This window comes from Acipenser ruthenus, chromosome 2, assembly GCF_902713425.1.
Source record: "Acipenser ruthenus chromosome 2, fAciRut3.2 maternal haplotype, whole genome shotgun sequence".
Lineage (NCBI taxonomy): Eukaryota > Metazoa > Chordata > Actinopteri > Acipenseriformes > Acipenseridae > Acipenser > Acipenser ruthenus.
In genome coordinates, this window is record NC_081190.1 from 106156621 (window position 1) to 106179432 (window position 22812).

A 22812-nucleotide genomic window follows, 5' to 3' on the forward strand; every position below is an offset into this window, starting at 1 on the left:
TTTTGATTACCATCTGTATTCTCATATTTGCTGATAATTATCAGTGCTCTACTTTGACTGCATAGCAGTCATTCAATACAATCATGTTCCCTCTTATCTTACATCTGCAATCCAAGCAGGTCTGGTTTCAGGGTGCCAAGTGGTATTCAAAAGGTTGGTACAACTGAGGACACCAGTAACTTTAATATAGTAAACTTGATTTTATATACAGTATTTTTACCACAGTATTTTTGCATGGTTTTTTTGCAATTTTCCCATGCTTTACCCACGATTGTATTTAGGGCTTCTGATTTTTGGTTTTAACCGATAAAACCCGATAAAACACCCCAGATACAAAAACAAATTAAATCGGTGTGTAACAGGTGAGACTCATTCTCACCTTAATTAGTTCAATTAATGCTTGTTGCCACTCGCAGCACATACTGTATAAACTGGCGTAGGTAATGTTGTTGAAGCTGACACCCTGGGATCCTTCAAGAAGCTGCTTGATGAGATTCTGGGATCAATAAGCTACTAACAACCAAACGAGCAAGATGGGCTGAATGGCCTCCTCTCGTTTGTAAACTTTCTTATGTTCTAGTCAAATAAAACAGTTAACTATATAGTGTAATAGTCGCATAGTCACAGGTGGATAGCCAATAAACACTGGAAAAGCTGTTGAAATGGTTAATCTATTCATGTTGACTTTACCCTTTTCACATTTAAAAAAATAAAACCTACTACAAAAATAATAATAAATACATTTCCTTGTGCTGCTGGGCAATGTCCCGCCTTCCTGACTTGTATCTATCATTGATTAGTTCTGAATACTTTAAACCCGCCCCAACTACTGAGTGACAGCACATTCCTACATTTCTATTGGAGACTCCGCGTGCGAGATTTAAAACAAGATTACAATCAGGATGGAGGTTTGTTAGCGGGATTTAAAACTGTATTACAGTTAAGACACGGAGCATTTAAAACAGAATTGTGGCGAAATGTACAAAAATGCCTACACACAAAAACCCTAGAAGAATGTGCCTGTGATAATAGGGATTTAGTTGTGGAAGACAGCAAAGGAAAGAAGGTACTACTTAAGTGTGCAAGTACTGTCGAGTTACCATACATATTTTGACAGAAGAAAAAAAAACGCTCACGCATTTTGAAAAGTAACCGAAAACACTAATTTCATACAGTATATACAAAAACGAAAACCCTGAAAAAAAACCATTTACATAAAACTCGAAAATAGCTAAAAATAAGCACCGAAAAATACAATTTATAAAACCTGAAAAACAGAAGCCCTAATTAGATTATGCATTTATCATACCTTGGTTTGTCATGTTTTTAAATATGCTTTACCATAGCTCTCACAATACAATACAGTTTTATATAGTACTCTTCAGAGCATCCCAGGACACATTACAATAAAAAACTCTCCAATCAATCTAGCTCAAGAATAAGCTAACGCAAACAAATATGTTTTAAAATTTGATTTAAAAGACTTGATTGTGCCTGCATTCCTGAATTTAAAAAGGAAGCCAGTGCAGTGACTTAAGAACTGGAGTAACATGTTGTGAACGACATGTGTGAGTCAGCACTCTTGCTACATTTTGAACCAGCTGGAGCTGATGTTATTGAGAATTGCCAGCAAACAGAGCATTACAGTTATCTAGCCGAGAAATAACAAAAGCATGAACCCAAGATTCCCAAGATTTTCACAGTATTGGATGGTCAAAAGATTACCATCAAAGGAGATTTTAATATGGGGTGATTCAGCTAAACTGTGTCTGGAGCCCACTAACAGCAGTTATTAGACAATTTACAGCCATCCATGTCACAAAAACCACCATCTCCGGCTTAGTAGAAAAGGAACAACATATTTGAATGCCATCTGCATAACAGTGAAATCCAAGGTTATATCTGTTAATTCATCCAAGGGGGAGCATAGGACACTGAAGAGGAGGAGACCAAGGATTGAGGCCCGAGGAACTCCATACTTCATGTCACCTGTCTCAGATGAATACTGACAAAGAGACAAACTGGCATCGATGTAGTAGATCGGAACAAAACTATTCCAAAGCAATGCCTCTAATGCCAATATACTTCTGTAGTCTCTCCAATAAGATTCCATGGTCCACAGTGTGAAAAGCAGCAGAAAGATCAAGCAACACTAAAATAGACAATTGTCCAGTATTAGCAAACCAGAGGAGGTCATTACACACCCTCTAAGGTGGTCTCAGGGGGCTCCCGAGTGGCTCATCCGGTAAAGGCATTCCACTTGGAGGGCAGGATGCGGCCTACAGGAGATCACTGGTTCGAATCCAAGCTATGCCACTGCCGACCATGGACGGAAGTTCCCAAGGGGCAGCGATTGGCCAAGCGCTGCCCGGGTGGGGTAGGGGTTAGGTCGTCTGGGGAGTCCTTGGCTCACCGCACACCAGGGACCCCTGTGGCTGGCCATATGCAATTCAGAACTGCGTGGTCCTCTGACGCTGTAAGTTCTGAATATGGCTTAACGTGGGCTTGAAGAGTGAAAAAGCGGACGGCACTCATTTCGGAGGACATGAGTGTGAGTGTTCGTCTCTCCTGAGTTAGTTTGGGGGTTGAAGCGGTGAGCCAGGTTGAAAAATAATTGGACATTCCAAAATTAGGAGAAAAATTGAAAAATTAATTAAAATAATTGTTAAAATAAATAAATAAATAATAATAAAAAAATAAGGTGGTCTCAGTACTGTGACCTGAGACTAAAACCTTTCTAATAACCCACTCCTACAAAAGTGATCCTGAGGATGAGTTGCCACAACTTTCTCTCTGGGCTGTACAATGCTTACTTATGATTTACCATGCTTTCAGTATGCTTTATTACACTTGGGTATGCCTTTACTATAGCAATCTCTACCAGAGGTGTGATTAGCAGGGGCGAATGCCAACTCACCATTCACTTGGAAAAACATGGCTTTCACCATCTGGGTAATTCCTAATTCCAGTCACCAGATATGATCCAAAAATGACTGGGTAAGACATTTTCTCTTCATTTTACCCTCAAAAATAGATTTCTGACTAAGGACAAACTACACTGAATATTGTACCAGTCTTGGTAGTCAATATTCAGGATAAACTGTTTTTTGGAGTAAAATAGAGAACAAATGCTCTTCCCAGTCATTCAACATTGGTAGTAAACTAAACATATTTAGGATACCACTGAACTTGTAAGGAGTTTTGCTTATTAAAATATTTTGCATATTGTTAAAAAGAAGACGATTATCTTTTTAGGGATACCAAGAAATCTAGTAAGAGGCCCGAGTGAGGGAAAATGGGCAATAAAATAAATACAAATTCAGAATTCAAAAAGTCCAAATTTATGTTTGACTTTTTCAAATTAACGCATTGATATGGCCATCAAAATCTAAATTTAGAAATTTAAGAAAGCATCAAACATAAAGTTTTACATTTATACAAAATGACCGCATGCACTGTACATTATTATTAGTTTATTTAGCAGACGCCTTTATCCAAGGCGACTTACAGAGACTAGGGTGTGTGAGCTATGCATCAGCTGTAGAGTCACTTACAACTACGTCTCACCCGAAAGACGGAGCACAAGGAGATTAAGTGACTTGCTCAGGGTCACACAATGAGTCAGTGGCTGAGGTGGGATGTGAACCGGGGACCTCCTGGTTACAAGCCCCTTTCTTTAACCACTGGACCACACAGCCTCCTTTAAGTACAGTATTATGTAATTGTTCCATATTCTCACAATATTTATCTTTATTATCCGTCAAAAAAATGTCTGTCATATAAGGTAAATGCTATATAAGGTACAAACTTTTATTCTATATGGAAATATATACAAATGAAAAACATTTAATGACTATAAGGTAAAATATATGTGGAATTTGGTATATAGTCCAGCCCAGGGTTGTAAATTTATTTTCACACAAAAGGCTTTTCAAATGGGAAAAATACAACCAAAAATGTAATACATTTGCATAGTATATATATATATATATATATATATATATATATATATATATATTGTTAAATTTGTGCAGCCGAAATGAAAGAATAATGCATTTGAAAAGAAAATATCCCTCATATCCAACAACGCACATTCTGGCTCATGTACAAATCCAAACAAGGTAGCCTCGTTAAGATATATTTCCGTTAAGAGATTGTAGATAAGTCCTGGTGTTTCAGCAGTTTAAATAATTAACATCACACTGATACAGATCTATGGGTCATGTCTCCATTCGACAGCAGGGCAAAAAGCCTGGAGTTTCTTCTGAACTGCAGAAATGTAGTATTTCCACACGAACATGCTCTGTGTATCCACTGTAGTGACTGCTCTATCCACTTTAAAACATTGCCACCCTCATTTAAAAAGAATAATTGGACCTAATCCTTAAAATAACCACTTAAGTTGAGTCCCCAAGAAATACTTTAAATCATTAAACCAACAGAAGTCTGTGCATTTGTATTTTTATTCTTCAGTGAGAAGAATACTATACCGCAGAGTATACTCCATGGTTTCACTCATTCAGTAGCTCTTAAGTTAGTCTGGAATAGGTTTTACAGGTACCCTATTCTCCTAGTAGCTTGTGAACTGGGAAGGACTGCCTACAATATATTGGTCAGTATTTTAAAGGTACACTGTTGTCCAAGGTTTCAGTTGGCTCCATTTCAATCACAACAGGGTCCGTACTAACCGTTAATCCCATGGGCAGGCACTAGAGTAATAGAACGTTCAATAAATTCAAACATATGATAAATGTTAAAAAAGGCAAATGCTTTTAAAATATTCAACAATCTCAACTGTATATGATGTGGTTGTTCAACTGTCAAAAACTTCATACCTGATTTACAAAAGCCCGCCATACATAATTCATATAGATGAAACTTGTATTTTGTTGTGCATTCAAATTTAGATGCTCTTCATGCTAACCTATATAAAATTTGCTGTTTTTCTATACTTTGTGGTGGCATCTGGAAGTAAATATTGTAAATGTTGTAAACACTCTTTATCTGAGACAACATGACCATGGGCCTACCTGTGAGCATCTAATCTGTCTTCAGGTCTTCTCCATGGTGAATACTGGCCCTTTCCCTCCATTTTGAAGTGACCAGCCCTCATTGAATAATAACCTGTGTAAGACTTGCAGGCTCAGTTCTAGAGAAGACGTGTCCGAGTTGCTAAGGGACACATACTGACCTAAAGCTTACTGTGTACAGGCCCCTCCCACGTTCCTCTATGAGCAAGAAAGAGAACTATGTATGTCAAACTATTTACCTGTTTATGTCATACATTGTGAATTTCAGCAGTGCAGAGTTATTCTTGGTGGTGGAACTAACCACCAACATAAGAAAGACACTTCGCTTTCTGTAATGGATAGTATGAGCCGTAGTTGTCAATATATTTTCAAGCATGATGACTTAACCCAAATGTAATTATTTAGAGGATAGGTTTAAAAGATACTAAAGTACAGTAGAAGGGTTTCTATACTCACACACTTCATGTCATTTAGTTAAAACGCCTTTTAGAAAAAGAAAACCAGACATCCTATTTTTGAGTCTCCATCTCTGCAATGAAACAGCACCTTCAAGTAATGCCTAAATGCAAACACTAAAGAACAGCTTTATTAAAATAAAAAAAAAACACAGCTCAACTAGTCATATTGTACAAAATCAAAGCTATTAATGAACATCATTTACTGACCACTCCTTGAAGTTCACAGCCAAACTTTCAATGTGTGTGTATTCCATTTCTAGAGGATGCATAACGGAGAGACACAGAAAACATCTCTTGAAATGGAATGTAGGGACACACCAGAAATGTTATTTATTTTTTATTTATTTGATTGGCAATGGTATTATAACGTGCATGGGGGAAGGCAGCAGCAGGGCTGGTAGGTGACGTAATCACACACAAAGGCATAAACCTGATATACGCTCCTTGCAAAGGAGTCGGCTCTTTTGTATAGCAGTATTGGCGCTATGCTTTAGTGCAAGAGGTCCCGGGTTCGCACCCGCCCTCCGCTTGTGTGTGGATTGCCTTGCCCTGTGTGATGCGCCTGCCTGAGTTAACGGAGAATGTAGCGATCTCGGTTAATGCTAGTACCCCGGTACGCACTCGTTGGACTGTAGCCTGGTGAGCAAGTCCAGGGTGGACTTGAGGCTGGCAGGGGAGAGTGTAGCATGCATGGGGGAAGGCAGCAGCAGGGCTGGTAGGTGAGGTAATCACACGCAAACACATAAGCCCGATATACGCTCCTTTCAAAGGAGCCAGGCTCTTTTGTACAGCGGTATCGGCGCTATGCTTTAGTGCGAGAGGTCTCGGGTTCGCGCGTGCCCTCCTCCTGTGTGTGGATTGCCTCGCTCTGTATGATGCGCCTGCCTGAGTTAACTGAGATTGTTACAGTATTAAGACCCAGCACTGTTAAGATCAATTAAATAGACCCCTCCAGTATCTTCAAGCAGTGATAGGTAAATACTAGGGCTGTTCTGATTAACTAATCAGAATCAATGATCAAAGATTTAATGGTGCATTCTGGGAAGAGAGAGAAATGTGTGCTGCTATTTAGGGAAGGTTGATTTGAAGCGTGTGCTCTCTCTCCCCGGAAGTAGCAAGACACTGTGGTTTTAAGCTCATATAAAAAGCTGTTAAAGTTGCGTAAAACTCATAATTATTGTCTTGTTTTGTACATGATTGCTGATAGTGTGCTACGGATGTTTATACGTATTTGGAACTGCACTGTTTATCTACGTTGATTTAAATGATTGCAAACATGTGTCTGCAAAGTTACTCGTGTGCATTGTAATCAGAGCTGTGGTAAAATCCAGCGTGGCACATTTATCCTGAATAACATAATAAACTGTTGATTTAGTTCTAAACCTTGGAGTGTTTTCTATTTCTGTGTTTGTGCATTGCTTATAATTTTACTCTTTAGGGGTTACCCCAGAGTGGTTAAAGTATGTGTATAAATGTGCTGCTCTGGCCCTTGGGGCTTGTGAGTTATCAGGTCCCTAAGTCTGTTTTATTAGGGTAATAGGACGGAAAGGTAACAATTGTTACATTTACTGAAATAATAATAATAATAATAATAATAATAATAATAATAATAATAATAATAATAATAATAATAATAATGGTTTTAAAAAGACCAAATTCCCATTGGGCATATTTTTTGACCTCCGGTTTCAGAACTCAGGACTTGCATTATTACCTTGTACCATGCCACAGCTATCCCTTAAATACCACAGTCATTGTACAGATGGTATTTGCAATGTAGCAACATTGTTTAATTACAAAATGAAGGAAACTTGCTAATATATCTTGTAATTATGCTTTTATTACAATGCAACTACATTTGCAATTACAGTTTAATTGTAGGATCTATTATTAGTATCCTGTGTTTTCCTTAGGCACATTCTTACTTGTTCCAGAGGCAATATCTCTGGGAACATCTATGCTTCCAGAAGCATACAAACATAAAACCTAATCCTCAGCAGGAAGACTAAAATTGTAGCTGTAGAGCAGATGATAAGTGTGGATACTCCCAGAACATTAAGAACTATACAAATCAACATTGCGTTTATTTTACATATTGTACATAAATCACTTAATTTAGCTATCTTATACAATAAAATGGACTAAAATAACCTCCCATATAGTCTTGCTACTTCGAAGTGGCCATTGTAATATTACAGTAACTTCTAAGACAACAGTAGTATTTAAAAAACTTTTAGTCAGTGATATTACATATGATTAAAAACCTTTCCTTCCATCTAAAGATCCTGCATACAGATATATGTGTATGTTACGGTGGGTATTATTCATTTTGTAAGTTTAGGTTGCTATTATTATTTGTTTATTTATCAGACGCCTTTATCCAAGGTGACATACAGAGACTATGGTGTGTGAACTATACATCAGCTGCAGAGTCACTTAAAACTACGTCTCAGCTGAAAGACGGAGCACAAGGAGGTTAAGTGACTTGCTCAGGGTCACACAATGAATCAGTGGCTGAGGTGGGATTTGAACCGGGGATCTGCTGGTTACAAGCCCGTTTCTTTAACCACTGGACCACACAGCCTCCTTAGATCATCTCTTTTTACTATCAGCACTAAAATTCAAAGCAGCTTTTTTGTCTAAAAAAGTACGGTCTGGATTCTTAAAGCTCTTTTATTACAAATCGTCATTTGCACAATTTAAAAAAAGGAAAAAAACAAACAAACATATAGTTACAAAGTCAGGTGTTTAATTAATTAATTAATTTTTTTTTACATGGTTTCTTATTTGTTTTTCGAATATGTATTTTTTTTGTTTTTTTCCTCTCAGAAATAGCTTTGAGAATCTGTCTCAGTGTGTTAATATTTGTCTTATTTGAGTGGAATCAAACATTCAGATCTGTCATAAAGTGTCCATAGCAACAGCAGACTGCTGCAGAGCATAAGCAACACATAACTTAAAAAAATCTTGTGATATATTAGCTATAGTTATAGGTATAACAGGTTTATCCACTTCAGCTCTGTTGCCTTGTATACATAATGCACCCTGTACTTTTTTGCACTGATATGCGAGATGACATCAACATAACATTTGTGATAGACTCATACAGTCTTTGGCTACAATCATCTACTGTGGTCCCAAATTTTATGTAAAAAAGTGACTGAAAACATCAGGTAAACATTGTGTATCTGAAAAGACAGCTTGTAATTGTCAAGTTATTGACATATAGTTTTTTTTTAATATAAATAAAGCACATAGCTATGCAAGCAAAAAAGAAACACGTACATACCATTAAAGAAGTCAGTCCTGCCATTGTTAGTGACCAGTGGTATATTTGTATGCATTCTGAAATGAGTGTGGTTGTACATTTCCTAGAGCACCTACCATTCAGGAAACAGCTCTTGAAACTGCAGATTTAGGATGTTGACCGGAAGCAGTGGCGGAGTTCAGGTCATGTAACCCATGCAATCACATGGGGCCTCGAGGCAGCGCGGGGGCCCCCAGCCGACGGTGGTGGCAGTTTGTTTTTTTTACATTTTATTAACATATGCACAAATTCAAAACATGACAGTGTCATCGGTGACTAGGTAAACTGAGTACCGAGTGCTGCCTACTAGTGCACAACACACATGACTATGAGGGGAAAGAAATGACATTACCAATACTGACAGCTGCGTGACCTGACAAAAGACTGTTAGGAAAAAACAGAGATTGCTGGCGATTGTAAATGTGTTTAAGACATACAAACAACATTAACATTAAAAATAAGGTATACCTTTTTAACAAGTGATTACACAGACTGGTTAAATTGTTTGATTATTTTTGTAATAGAACAGGCCTCTTCAATTTCATATTGCATTTAATTGTATAGTCTAAAAAACAACCCCCTTATGTAACGAGTAGATTAACCCATCTTCTAGTGCGGACCGTTGCTTGTGCTTTAATTACCAAAGTGTAGGAGCGTGAAAAGGAAAAATGAAGCGGAATTATCCCAGCAACGCTGAAAAGAGAAAACAGTCACAAGAAGCAATGTCAAACATTGTCAAACTTAAGCCAGGGAAATTCTTTTAGGCACCTTTGGCTGAACTTGTTTGTTTTTTTGTTACTTACAATCAGGGCTGGATTAACCCATCACAGGGCCCTAGACAAACATACACTTCGGGGCCCATATCTTCTTATATGAAGAACAACAAATATACGACTATGTATATGTATATATTAGCTTAACTCGCTCCACCAATTTGCAAAAGGTATCATTTTCGTTTTTAAGTTATTATACATAGTTTTGATCAGAAACTGTCAATTATGCCGAATTCTAGTTATTAATTATGATAAAAATTTCACGCACTGCTCTGAACTGAACGATTGCTTAAGAACTGACTGAATCTGCCAGAAACAGTTCAATTGAGAGTGGTGTACTAAACACATTTCACAATAAATTCGGAAAAAACCTGAAGCCTACGTCAAATTCCATAGCAGAGCTTGATAATCACCTTTCACGATTTACTGAATAAAAATACAACAGGTCATATAGGACAAGAGTACCATGTTGATTGTTATCCAATTAAAAAAAAAACACATGATACTTCTATATAGGAGGGTGCCCCCATAGTCCACAAAAAAAAAAAAATATATATATATATATATATATTAATATATATATATATATATACATATATATATATACTGTGTATATATATATATATATATATATATATATATATATATATATATATATATATATATATAATAAACAAACACACCTGCACATTGTCGTGTAGTCAAGTCAGGGTTGCCAACCTTGTTTTTACTGACATACAGATTTACAGTGACATTTTTTTTTTTTTACTGACATAATTAAAAAAAACAAATAGAAACAAAATAAATAAAAATGCATTATAAAATAGTCTAGTTTTGTGTACTTACATTTCTTTAGGCCTTATTTACTTCTTATGGTCATACATGGACACATTTGCAGACTGGATCGTTAGTCTGAAGCTGGTGCTCTCCCATCCATCCATCCATTATCATTAACCGCTTACTCCTTTACAGGGTCGCGGTGAGCCGGAGCCTAACCCGGCATACACAGGGCGCAAGGTGAGACTACACCCTGGACGGGACCCAGTCCATCGCAGGGCACCACACATACACTCACACAGAGGGCAATTTAGAGTAACCAATCAACCTGGACACCATGTCTTTGGACTGTGGGAGGAAACTGGAGTACCTGGAGAAAACCCACGCGAACATGGGGAGAACATGCAAACTCCACACAGACAGTACCCTTGGCCGAATTCGAACCTAGGACCCTGGCGCTGTAAGGCAGCAGCGCTAACCGCTACGCCACTGTGCCGCCCCAACAGCAGTCTTGATAATCAGAATTCCATTCAGAATGTCTGTAGACAATTGATTTTTTATGTGTTTTTACAAGGTTCATCTGAGAAAAAAAACTTGTTCTAATTCTGTAGTACTGTGTGGCAAAGTCAACATATTATTGGCAACCTTGGCAAGTGTAGGAAACGTGGCTCACCACTAGGTGTATATGAGAGCACAGTTTTGTGCCAGTTTTCATCAGCTGCCTGATCCCGTCTAAGATCTGTCAAGTCAGTCAGTCACTAGTTATTGAATAAATTCTACCTAGGCTATCCAGCATATTTCCAATAACAAAAAAAAGCATCGCAAGTTGGACGATGTCTACCGAGCTCGCTATGCTTTGTTTACTTACTTGGTTGAAGAATGCCTATACTAATTTTAATAATTTGAATGTTAATTGGTATTCTTCTTTTGATACTTTTCACTGCCATCACATACGGTGTATGTATATGTCTTTTGAGCTGATTGGGAAAGCTGCAAGCAATACAAAATATACCATATTTATTTCGATTCAAAATCACTGACATTTTTTATATTTATGTTTTAGTGTTAAAATACTGACTGGCGGTGACCTTTCCTTGCTTTACTGTTGATCGGAGGTGTTTTTTTCAACACGCTTCGTTAAAGAAAATACTCTTTCTCCAGGGTCGGGGATAAGGTTATCAGCATGTTATCATGACCCAGTGCTTTGGCCAGATCATATAAGCAATGATCAACGATGCAAAATTGTAAAAAGAGGTCCGAAGCATATCATTTATTTAACAACGTTATTTATCTGATTCTGAAATGGAGTTATGAAATCTCGATCACTAACTTGAATTCTTGATGTCTTACCCTTGTGCCTTACAACTCACCCAAGAAGTTTGTAGATCTTCATACAGCCAGACACCCTGCATTGTGTTATTGTGCTTATAAATAAAATGGAGGTAACACTTTACATAAAGTGCCTCTAATTACTCTGTATTTACATAGTAGATACTTAGTAAATACATATGTACTTACACATAATTACAATGTCATTATACATAGTTACAATGTTCTTAATGTGTCCATTTTTTGCATGATTATTTATTATTATTATTTATTTCTTAGCAGACACCCTTATCCAGGGCGACTTACAATTGTTACAAGATATCACATTATACATTATTTCACATTATACAGATATAACCCTATCCCTAACCCTAACTCTTAACTTAAACCAACACCCACTAACCCTAACCCTAATTCTAACCCTAACCGTTTTCTGATACAATTGTGAACTTACATATATTGTTGTGACAGGGTCGTGTCGGCAAGGAGACTCAGAGACCAGAAATGCTGCTTAAGCGCTCACACACATTTATTTACATTACATACAAAAACAAAATAAACACACACAGCACCACACAGCATACCATCATCACTGTTCTCACTAACACCCGTCATCACCCTATTTATATATCCCCACATGTTTTTGCAGGGAGGAAATTAACCCTCTCCCTGCCACCCAGTACTCCCCACACACCATGCACCGGCAGGGCTTTCACCCTGCCATGCTGCCACATACCTCCCCTTATCTGCACAGCACACATGGCCACCATCGGTCACCCACCCCCCCTTAAACACCACCCCCTCCCCTCATCCATCCCTCCCCAGATGGACTCTCGTGGGTGGGTTGGTGCTTGGGGCTGTGGTGAAGGTCTCCTCATCTCCTCCTACTGCCACGGTGTAATGCTGGTCGTGGCAACGCTGGCAGCGATGCAGGGCACTCCAGCAGGGCCAACTCTGGCGGTGGCAACGCTGGCAGCTGCAGGGCTGACAGCGGCAATGCCGACAGTGGTGAAGGGGCACTCCAGCAGGGGCAACTCTGCCTGTGGCATCGCTGGCAGTGGCAATGCAGTTATAGCCTACTATACAGCCTTGTGCACAACAGGGCTCTGCTGACACAAGACAGGGCACGGTATCGATTTTTACAAAAATCATGAAAACAATGTGGCACGCTTTCATAACAGTGACAGAACAATGCAGCACAATGCTGCAGACATCGTGGAAACGAGGTCATTGCCAAGTGTGTGTGCGTGTGTTTTCTTTCAAACTGGAGTCTGTATTTTTCAATATTTTACACAATAAAAATAAAAGCAGATTATTATTATTATTATTATTATTATTATTATTGTTATTATTATTAATAAACATATTTTTTATTATTATTACTACTAGTAGTAGTTGTATATAATAGCATTCACTGATATTCAAATGAAACAGTAGTACAACACAGATTTTTATTTTATTTTTTTTCTGCCCTGGCTGTCTTCGCCTACCTTTTTGCCTTATTTCTGCCCCTTCAAAATGTCTCAAATACCGGCTGGGGATTGGTCAACAGCTGTTTTCATGTTGATTTCGGCGGTCCATCCTACTCCTGCGAAACTTCTCTCCGCCCCTTTCGCGTATTGGAAATGGCTAGTTTTGGTTTTCAGGATAAAGAAAATGCGATATGGAAACTAGCGATATTATCGCATAAACACTCTTTCGCAAGAGTGATCGGGTTTGATTTGGTCCGGACCAAAGTTGGAAATTGTTCAAGCTCTTGAAAAAAAGTCAGACACAAGCTACCGAGCAATTTGGTGTATCCCGTTCTGGTAAGTTGTATCACCATTGTGTTAAATAATGTGCATGTCTTGTTAAATTAGTTTGACAGTTAGTTAATTAATGTTAAGATAACCTTAAGTAAAGCCCATGATTTTTGCCTCTGCCATTGTGAGACCGAAACACACCCGTCAGCTAATTTCATAGTACATAGTGATTTAAGCTTTTTGACTATGTGTGACGGGGTACACCCCGCCTCTGTGTGTATTATATTATTTGTTATATTATTATTTTAAACGTATTTTGTAAAAACATGCAGTTTCATTATTGTTTACAGCCTGGATGGGGTTAAAATGCCCCATCCAGATAAAATTGTGAGAATGCGTGGTCAACAGCGAGTGTTTATTGATAAACTGGCTGTTGACCACGCATATGATAAAACCCATGCCGAGTAAATTAGGTAATTGATACCCAGTTGACCCCTCGGCCACAATATAAAAGACCTGCAGCTGTGGCTGAGCGATGTTAGAGTTTTCAGGATGCGGAGAACAGGAGTAAGAGAGAGCGAGAGAGCCAGAGAGAGAGAGAGCAAGAGAGAGGAGGTAAAATAACAAATCTAAAGAAACAATTGCTACGCATGCTGGTTCAACACCAGTACAATACTTGTTTTAGTTATTATTTGTTTGTCTACTTGTTTTGGCCAACGTGCCTTTTTGTTTTATTAAGTGTTTCTGTTTTGTTAAATCTTTTGATTTATAATTAAAATGAGCAAGCAGCGCATTCATACCCCAGAGCTGTCTGCGTCTGTGTCTATCTTCCTGACCTGATGTCACCACCCAAGCTATCCGTGACACCATGTTGTTTTGCTTTAGTTTTATTAACGTTAGTTTGTCTGTTACTTTATTATTATAGTTTATTAACATACACTTGTCTATTGTTTTGCCTTTACTTATTCAGTTCATTTCACATGTTGATGCAAGTGCGTCATGACAAGTAATACATATGTATTTATTTATTTATTGATTCATATAGTGTCTGGTGGTTAAGTCTTAGAGAACACTTCGATTATAAACACCTTGCTTCTTCACTTGCTTCCCGAGGGGTGTTCTCTTGGCTGGAGATGACTGTGTGTGTATATTATATATATATATATATATATATATATATATATATATATATATATATATATACACACATACACACACACACAATTTCTGCTGTGGATGACCCCTCCATTGTTTACATTTTGCTGTTGAGTTTTGTTAAATATTTATAATAATAAATGTTAATGTGGCAGCCTTAAAAAATATACCCTCTGTGACAGGGTGGCTGAGTCGGTGACGTCACGGCAGAAGCAGGAAGGTAAAGCACGGACACCAGGGACTGCAGTTAAAGTAAGACGCGGCTGGCCGCCGTTTTTATTAAGCAACACAAAAATAAAATAAAAGGTTTAAACAAAAACACTTTGATCACAGAGCAAAATAAAAGGTTTAAACAAAACAAATCACGAACACAAAATATATAAAACACAGGTCAGGCTGGGCAGATTGCCTTCACTGTTCCTATGTTTAATTTTAGTTTCGTTTTTCTGCCACTCCTCTCACTCACTCTCTCCGATCTAACACCCCCCCCCGAGTGCCGAGAGCTGCAGGCTTTTATATTCAGGTGACCATCTCCCGATTAGCAACAAAATTAATCACTTAATTAATTCGGGAGACGGCCACCTTGCACGAGTTTATTAATTATTCCTGGCAGAAGACGAGCACCAATCTCGCCTCTGCCAGAACACGTTTTAAAAATAAACAAAACCGCACTGCGTTTCGACGTCATCTATAAATAAACAAAACAATAACACGGCGGTACGCCGTCACAAATTACAATAAATAAATCATAACAAACAAATACAAAATAACACAGGGGCGGAGGGGGGAAACCCTGTTCTAAAAATAAACAAATTAAATACATTTAAATCAGCAGGGCTTACTACCACCCTGCTACACCCTCCTTTACTTTTTTGTTCACATATTTATCCCATTGTACAAATACTTCTGGCTTTCAGCACCCACCACCATTTTAAATTTCAACAACAGTGTTTTATGACTCTGGTCTAAAGTAGCACGATAGAGTTTTATGCATCTGACCCTGGATGTCTACACCTAAAGATATGACAGTGTCTGAACATCATGCTTTGATTTCCTTGTTCTCATCATTTACAGAAGGATCTGATGACCTAAGGTATGTTTCATGGACACCAGTGTAATATTTTCTATGCAGTATAAAACAAATGTTGTTCTTCCCATCGAAGCTAGAAGATGTTTATGACCTACTTTGCTGTCACTGAAAATTAAACAAATAAATCTGCTGTGAAGTCCTTGATTTGTTTTATTATCTGTTTCCTCTCTTGAGTTTTCAGGGCGAGATTGGGATCAAAGTCACTGAAGTCTAGGGATTTGCAAAATACCAGATTATTGAGTCAGTTTACCTATATTGCTTTCTACATATATATAGAATAAGAGGTTGCCGTTTAACTGTCATCCTCAGGAATGCATTACAAAATACATTGTGGCCTGTGGCCTTCGAGAGTCCAGAGAAGAGAAAACAGACTAATCCCAGGGTTTAAAGGAATGAGGATTGGTTGAGGAAACCTTTTATTTATTTAGCTTGAACAAAGATGAAATAGAGGATGATTGAAACCTCTTTCTTTAAGATGGAAACACTTCCTTACCCAGAGAGTGGTGAGGGGATGGAATAAGTTACCTAGCCATGTTGTTGATGCTGAATCAATGGGATCCGTCTTAACCTGACTGGAGATGAATCAGCTAATAGGATATGGACGAGCACTGATGGGCCAAAAGCTCTCTTCTGTTATGTAAATGTTCTTTTCTTCTAATGCGCTTATCTTTATCTGTTAGGTTTAAGATTATCCAGCACAGTGTCCTTAGCAAGTTGTATCACAATTGCACAAGCAATTCTTTAGATAAGAAAACTAAATATTCTGAATAAAAGATGATTTCCAGCAGCTGTCTTTGGGGAAACAGTATGGAAAAAAAACAAACACAGGGAAATACAGTTTTGACTATGTATATATTGATAGATAAATAGATAGATACACATTTTATAGCGAACAGAGTACAAGCCCACTGTCACAATTTGAAATTCAGTTAGATGGGTTCCTGCTATTAGAGATCCCCACAACACTGTTTTAACATGTATTACTTTAAGTGTGAATGTATAACTGCTTCAATAGGAAAGGAAAACTATTTTAATAGGCACTAAGGGAATGATTAGATTGACCTGTACCCTGTCAAAAATACATCTGTGGCGTATCCCAAAGAGGCACAGGTGAGCCAAACAACTGCTGAGAGATATTTAAATGTTTTCTGAAAAGGTATATTAAAAAATCAATTGTAATATAAAACAAAAACTTGACTGGTATTGTACAAACTGCGGCTAACATTTTATCATAAGCCTCTAGAGGGCACTAATGTTCACTAAATTAGAAAAAAATATATATACCGTAAGTTTTTATTTAATTTCTCCAACTAACCTATTCTGTAAAGGTATCCAAATTAAACACTATAACAATGAAATTATTATTATTATTATTATTATTATTATTATTATTATTATTATTATTATTATTACACAGTTTTGTAAAATGCACCTCTAGAGGAACCACTTTTGTAGTGGGTGAGTAAAAGGTTTTGTTTCCAATACGCATTCCTTAGCTTTCCTTTTTTTAAATCTGTCTACAAATACATCATATGATTATTGTGCTGATCTGTGATGTGGTTTTAAGGGCTAAACATGGTTTACCCCAAAGCCTCTTAAAGGAGTTCTAACGAATGCTATGAAATCAATTTCCCTTTACCTACGTCTTAATATAATTCTATTGATGGTGCTGATGTTTTTTATTTTTTTGTTATTTCAGGATATGCAAATATTTAAAAGACAACATAATAGACAAACTGCTAGATCTTTTCCTGTAGGTCACATGGTTTGATTGCTGCTAGGACTATTGGGCTATTCAAGTGCTAGTGTATTTAAAGTGGTGCCTTTGATATACAGTGGCTCTCAAAAGTATTCACCCCCCTTGGACTATTCCACATTTTATTGTGTTACAACATGGAATCAAAATTGATTTAATTAGGAGTTTTTGCCACTGATCAACATAAAAAAGTCCATAATGTCAATGTGAAAAATAAGATCTACAAATTGTTCTAAATTAATTACAAATACAAAACAGAAAATAATTGATTGCATAAGTATTCACCCCCTTGAGTCAATATTTGGTAGAGGCACCTTTGGCAGCAATTACAGCCATGAGTCTATTTGGATAAGTCTCTACCAGTTTTGCACATCTGGACACTGCAATTTTTGCCCATTCTTCTTTGCAAAATTGCTCAAGCTCCGTCAAGTTGGATGGGGACCTTTGGTGAACAGCAATTTTCAACTCTTTCCACATATTCTCAATTGGATTGAGGTCCAGGCTTTGACTGGGCCACTCCAGGACATTGACCTTTTTGTTTTTAAGCCACTCCAGTGTGGCTTTGGCTGTATGTTTGGGGTCATTGTCCTGCTGGAAGATGAATCTTCTCCCAAGTCCCAGGTCTCTTGCAGACTTCAGCAGGTTTTCCTCCAGGATTTCTCTGTACTTTGCTGCATCCATTTTGCCCTCTATCTTCACGAGCTTTCCAGGCTCTGATGCAGAGAAGCATCCCCATAGCATGATGCTGCCACCACCATGCTTCACGGTAGGGATGGTGTTCTCAGGATGATGTGCGGTGTTAGGCTTGCGCCAAACATAGCGCTTAGCGTTGAGGCCAAAAAGCTCTATTTTGGTCTCATCAGACCATATAATCTTCTTCCACTTGGTCTCAGAGTCTCCCACATGCCTTCTGGCAAACTCTAGGTGAGATTTGATGTGAGTTTTTTTCAACAATGGCTTTCTTTTTGCCACTCTCCCATAAAGGCCAGTTTTGTGAAGCACCCGGGCTATTGTTGCCGTATGCACAGTGTCTCCCAGCTCAGCCGTGGAAGACTGTAACTCCTTTAGTTGCCATAGGCCTCTTGGTGGCCCATGCCCTTCTAGCCCGGATACTCAGTTTTTGAGGACGGCCTGTTCTAGACAGATTCATAGTTGTGCCATATTCTCTCCATTTCTTAATAATGGACTTTACTGTGCTCCGAGGGATATTCAATGCCTTGGAAATGTTCTTATATCCTACCCCTGATTGGTGCTTTTGAGAGAACCTTATTCTGGATTTGCTTTGAATGTTCCTTCATCTTCATGATGTAGTTTTTGTTAGGAAATGTACTAACCAACTGTGGGACCTCCCAGAGACAGGTGTATTTAACCTGAAATCATGTGAAACACCTTAATTGCACACAGGTGGACTCCATTCAACTAATTACGTGACTTCTAAAGACAATTGGTTGCACCAGCGCTTATTTAGGTGTGTCACAGCAAAGGGGGTGAATACTTATGCAATCAATTATTTTCTGTTTTATATTTGTAATTAATTTAGAACAATTTGTAGATTTTATTTTTCACATTGACATCATGGACTTTTTTGTGTTGATCAGTGGCAAAAACTCCTAATTTAATCCATTTTGATTCCATGTTGTAACACAATAAAATGTGGAATAGTCCAAGGGGGGTGAATACTTTTGAGAGCCACTGTATCTGCCTATGACCAACTGAAGTATAAAATACCAACAAAGAAGGTCTTCAATAGATTTAATGGGGGACCTGTAATAATATTGGTTGTGCCAATAAGAGGTAAGAAAGGGATTTTAAAACCTTCTTCATTGCCATATTGCTACCTTTATAAATGTTAGGCAAGCTATCACACAATATGTTAATGAAACATGCCTAGGTTTTGTTAGTTAGCTGAAAATGTTCCCCATTGGTCAAAACAACAAACTTGCTTTTGGCATGCCCGGTGTTTACCCTCTGGGAAAATTTGTAGCTGACAAACAAAACCTAGGTGTTTTTTTTTATCCCTTAATCATATCAGTTCAACTCTTTTTTGTAAACATTTTTCCATAGTCTCTGTAAGTCGCATTGGATAAAGGCGTCTGCTAAATAAACAAATAATAATAATAATAATATTTGTGTTCTCTGCCTGTTTGCATCAGCATATCTGAAAACCAGAATCATTTTCATTGTTGAATAAAGTCTCTTTTTTGGTTGCTTGGAAACAGGCTCTTTGAATCCAATTTCTGATGTTTTTGTATAACATCAAGGCATTGCTCTTGGGAAAGTATTTGTTACATACATTGCACTGCCACAACACTGTATTCTCAGTTATGTTGAATACATTTGGTCAAAGTTAAAATGTTGGACAGATGGTCGGCTTTGACCAAGGGTTTACCACAAGGCAGTATAATTGTGTATCGTCCAACTTGGACCAAGACACTGATCTGATCTGTTTCTGAGGCATTGCTCTGAACAATATATTGTAAAATTCTTCAAAGTTGCAGTAGATGTTGATTAAAAACTTATATCAGTTGTCAGTGTGAGGGATATTGTATGTACCTTGCAGTCTCACGTCTTTGTCTTGAAGGTGGTATCAGCACAGTTTATTCAAAGTATAGTACAGGCTCCACAATTCATGCTGGAGACTTAATAACACATTTTATTGGAAATAATTTATTTATGTAAAAAAGCATTTCACATAATTGTACATGTCGTTTAAATTTAACACATTATCTATACATAGTTTAACATGTCTGGAATGCACTGTATGCAAATCTTTTAGACATATTTTAAATCATATTTGAAAATAATTGAAAAAAATATGCAATTTAATATTAACATATGTAGATAATAAAGGCTATAATATTCTGTTTTCTATCTTTCCATGCTTTAATGAGTTACCCTGATGCTTGTTAAGAAATATAGCAAACTAAAGCTTTTTAGGAAACTACTGCCATCATGCCACTTACATATTCTTTTCCGGTAGAATTTGAAAGAAAATGATTTAACTGAAATATGTATTTATTGAAAATATCTAGAAGTCCCAACAATGTAATGCATTGTATACACAGAACATTAAACAAATTATTTTATAAAGACGATTGACAAGAAAAAGACGAGGCGAGTTTCGATCACAACAGCTACCTGGTAGACAAACTTCTCATTATTTATTTTCTATTACAGGTGGAGAGTAAACAGCATTGTTGTCAATTCTTTCTAGTATTTTTTATTCAGTATTTTATCGCATAGCTACTAAAACACCTTTTCTAAGGGGTGCTCTACCTCATAGCTATTAAAACACATTTTCAGAGGGGTGCTCTATCTCATAGCTATTAAAACACCTTTTCTAAGGGGTGCTCTACCTCATAGCTATTAAAACACATTTTCAGAGGGGTGCTCTATCTCATAGCTATTAAAACACATTTTCAGAGGGGTGCTCTAACTCATGGCTATTAAAACATGTTTTCTAAGGACATGCACTATTGCATGGCTATTAAAACACATATTCTAATGGTGTGCTATCTCATGGCTATTAAAATATCTCTTCTGAGAGGGTGCACTATCTCAGCTATGAAAACACATATTCTGAAGGGGTGCACTATCTCATTGCTGTGAAAACACATTTTGTCAGGGGGTGCACTATCATAGCTATTAAAACCTCTTTTATGAGGGGTGCACTATCTCATATCTATTAAAACACATTTTGTGAGGGAGTGCACTATCATAGCTATTAAACCACATTTTCTGAGGAGATGCACTCTCTCATGGCTATGGGAACACATTTTCTAAGGAGGTGCACTGTTGTGTGGCTATTAAAACACATTTTCTAAGGGGTGCACTATCTCATAGCTATTAAAACACATTTTCTAAGGGGGTGCACTATCATGGCTATTAAAACAAATTCTCTATTTATTTATTTATTTATTTATCTATCTATTTATTTATTTTCATTTATATAGCACTTTGGCAAAGTGATTAATAGTGTGCAGGTGCAGGTGATTAAAGAACAGACAGAAAATTGTAATCCAGGTGCAAAGGTTTGTTTTATTTGGTCTTGTCCAGTGCCTGACGGTGAAACAAACAGTAAACAATAATGAAGGTAAGTAATACAGCAGCGTGTATTACTTAATTTATAATCCCCGGGTTTGCCCCGCAAATAATAGTCCTGTTTTTATTATATACCCACACAAAACACATACACAAGTTTGTTAGTGCATGAATTAGTGCTAGTGGTGTAAATACAGTTTATAGTGATATGAGTGCAGTGCTGTTCCGGGTTTGTGCTGGCCTCTGGCGACAGCTCCAGAACGTGTTAGCTGTCTACTGAATACAAACAAACAAACACTCACAATTTTCACCAAAAAACCACCGGTCCTTCCAGGTCACTTCTCAATAACCAAAAACGAAGGAACTGATTACGAGTCTCCATTCCCTTTTTATGCTGTCACGCATGACCCCTTGGTAAACAAATGCAGCTGCCTTTACAATCAGCGGCTGCTACATTGTTTACCTTCCGTGTCAATACATTCTTGCAACGGAGTCTCGCCTTCTTCCAGACTGGCCGACTTCCCAACCCGGGAAAGAACTGTCAGTCCAGCCCATCAAAAGAACTCTGTCCTCGCTGCTTAGCGCCCTCGAAGGTCGGGAGGGAGATTTACCACCAAGATTCATTATATTTCTGTCACAAGCACCTTACATCATAGACCCCAAGGTGCTTTACAGAAAACATAATACACACAACATAACAAAACATTAAAATAGCATAAAAAAAGATTAAAATTAAAAAAAACTATTTTAAATCAAAGTAAATACATTTCCAATCATGTATATTTAAAAAAAAAAAAATTAATAATAATAATAATAATAATAATAATAATAATAATAATAATAATAATAATAATAATAAAAACACTATAATAAAAAAAGCCTGTGTATATAAATAAGTCTTCAAACTTGACTTAAAAACAGCAAGAACATAAGAACATAAGAACATAAAAACATAAGAAAGTTTACAAACAAGATGAGGCCATTCGGCCCATCTTGCTTGTTTGGTTGTTAGTAGCTTATTGATCCCAGAATCTCATCAAGCAGCTTCTTGAAGGATCCCTGGGTGTCAGCTTCAACAACATTACTGGGGTGTTGGTTCCAGACCCTCACAAGACTCTTAGCTTCTCTGACAAAAAAAGGCAGAGCGTTCCATAATGTCGGAGCCTTATAAGAAAAGTCCCTTCCTACCATACTATTAGTATTTACTCTTGGAATAACCAAGAGCCAAGAGCCCTGCATCCTGAGAGCTAAGATTCCACTTAGGAATGCATGGAATCAACAGCTCTTGAAAAAAGTGGGTAAACACCCTTGTTTGGTAGAGTTGAACAGTTAGATTGAACAGATAAACATGAAC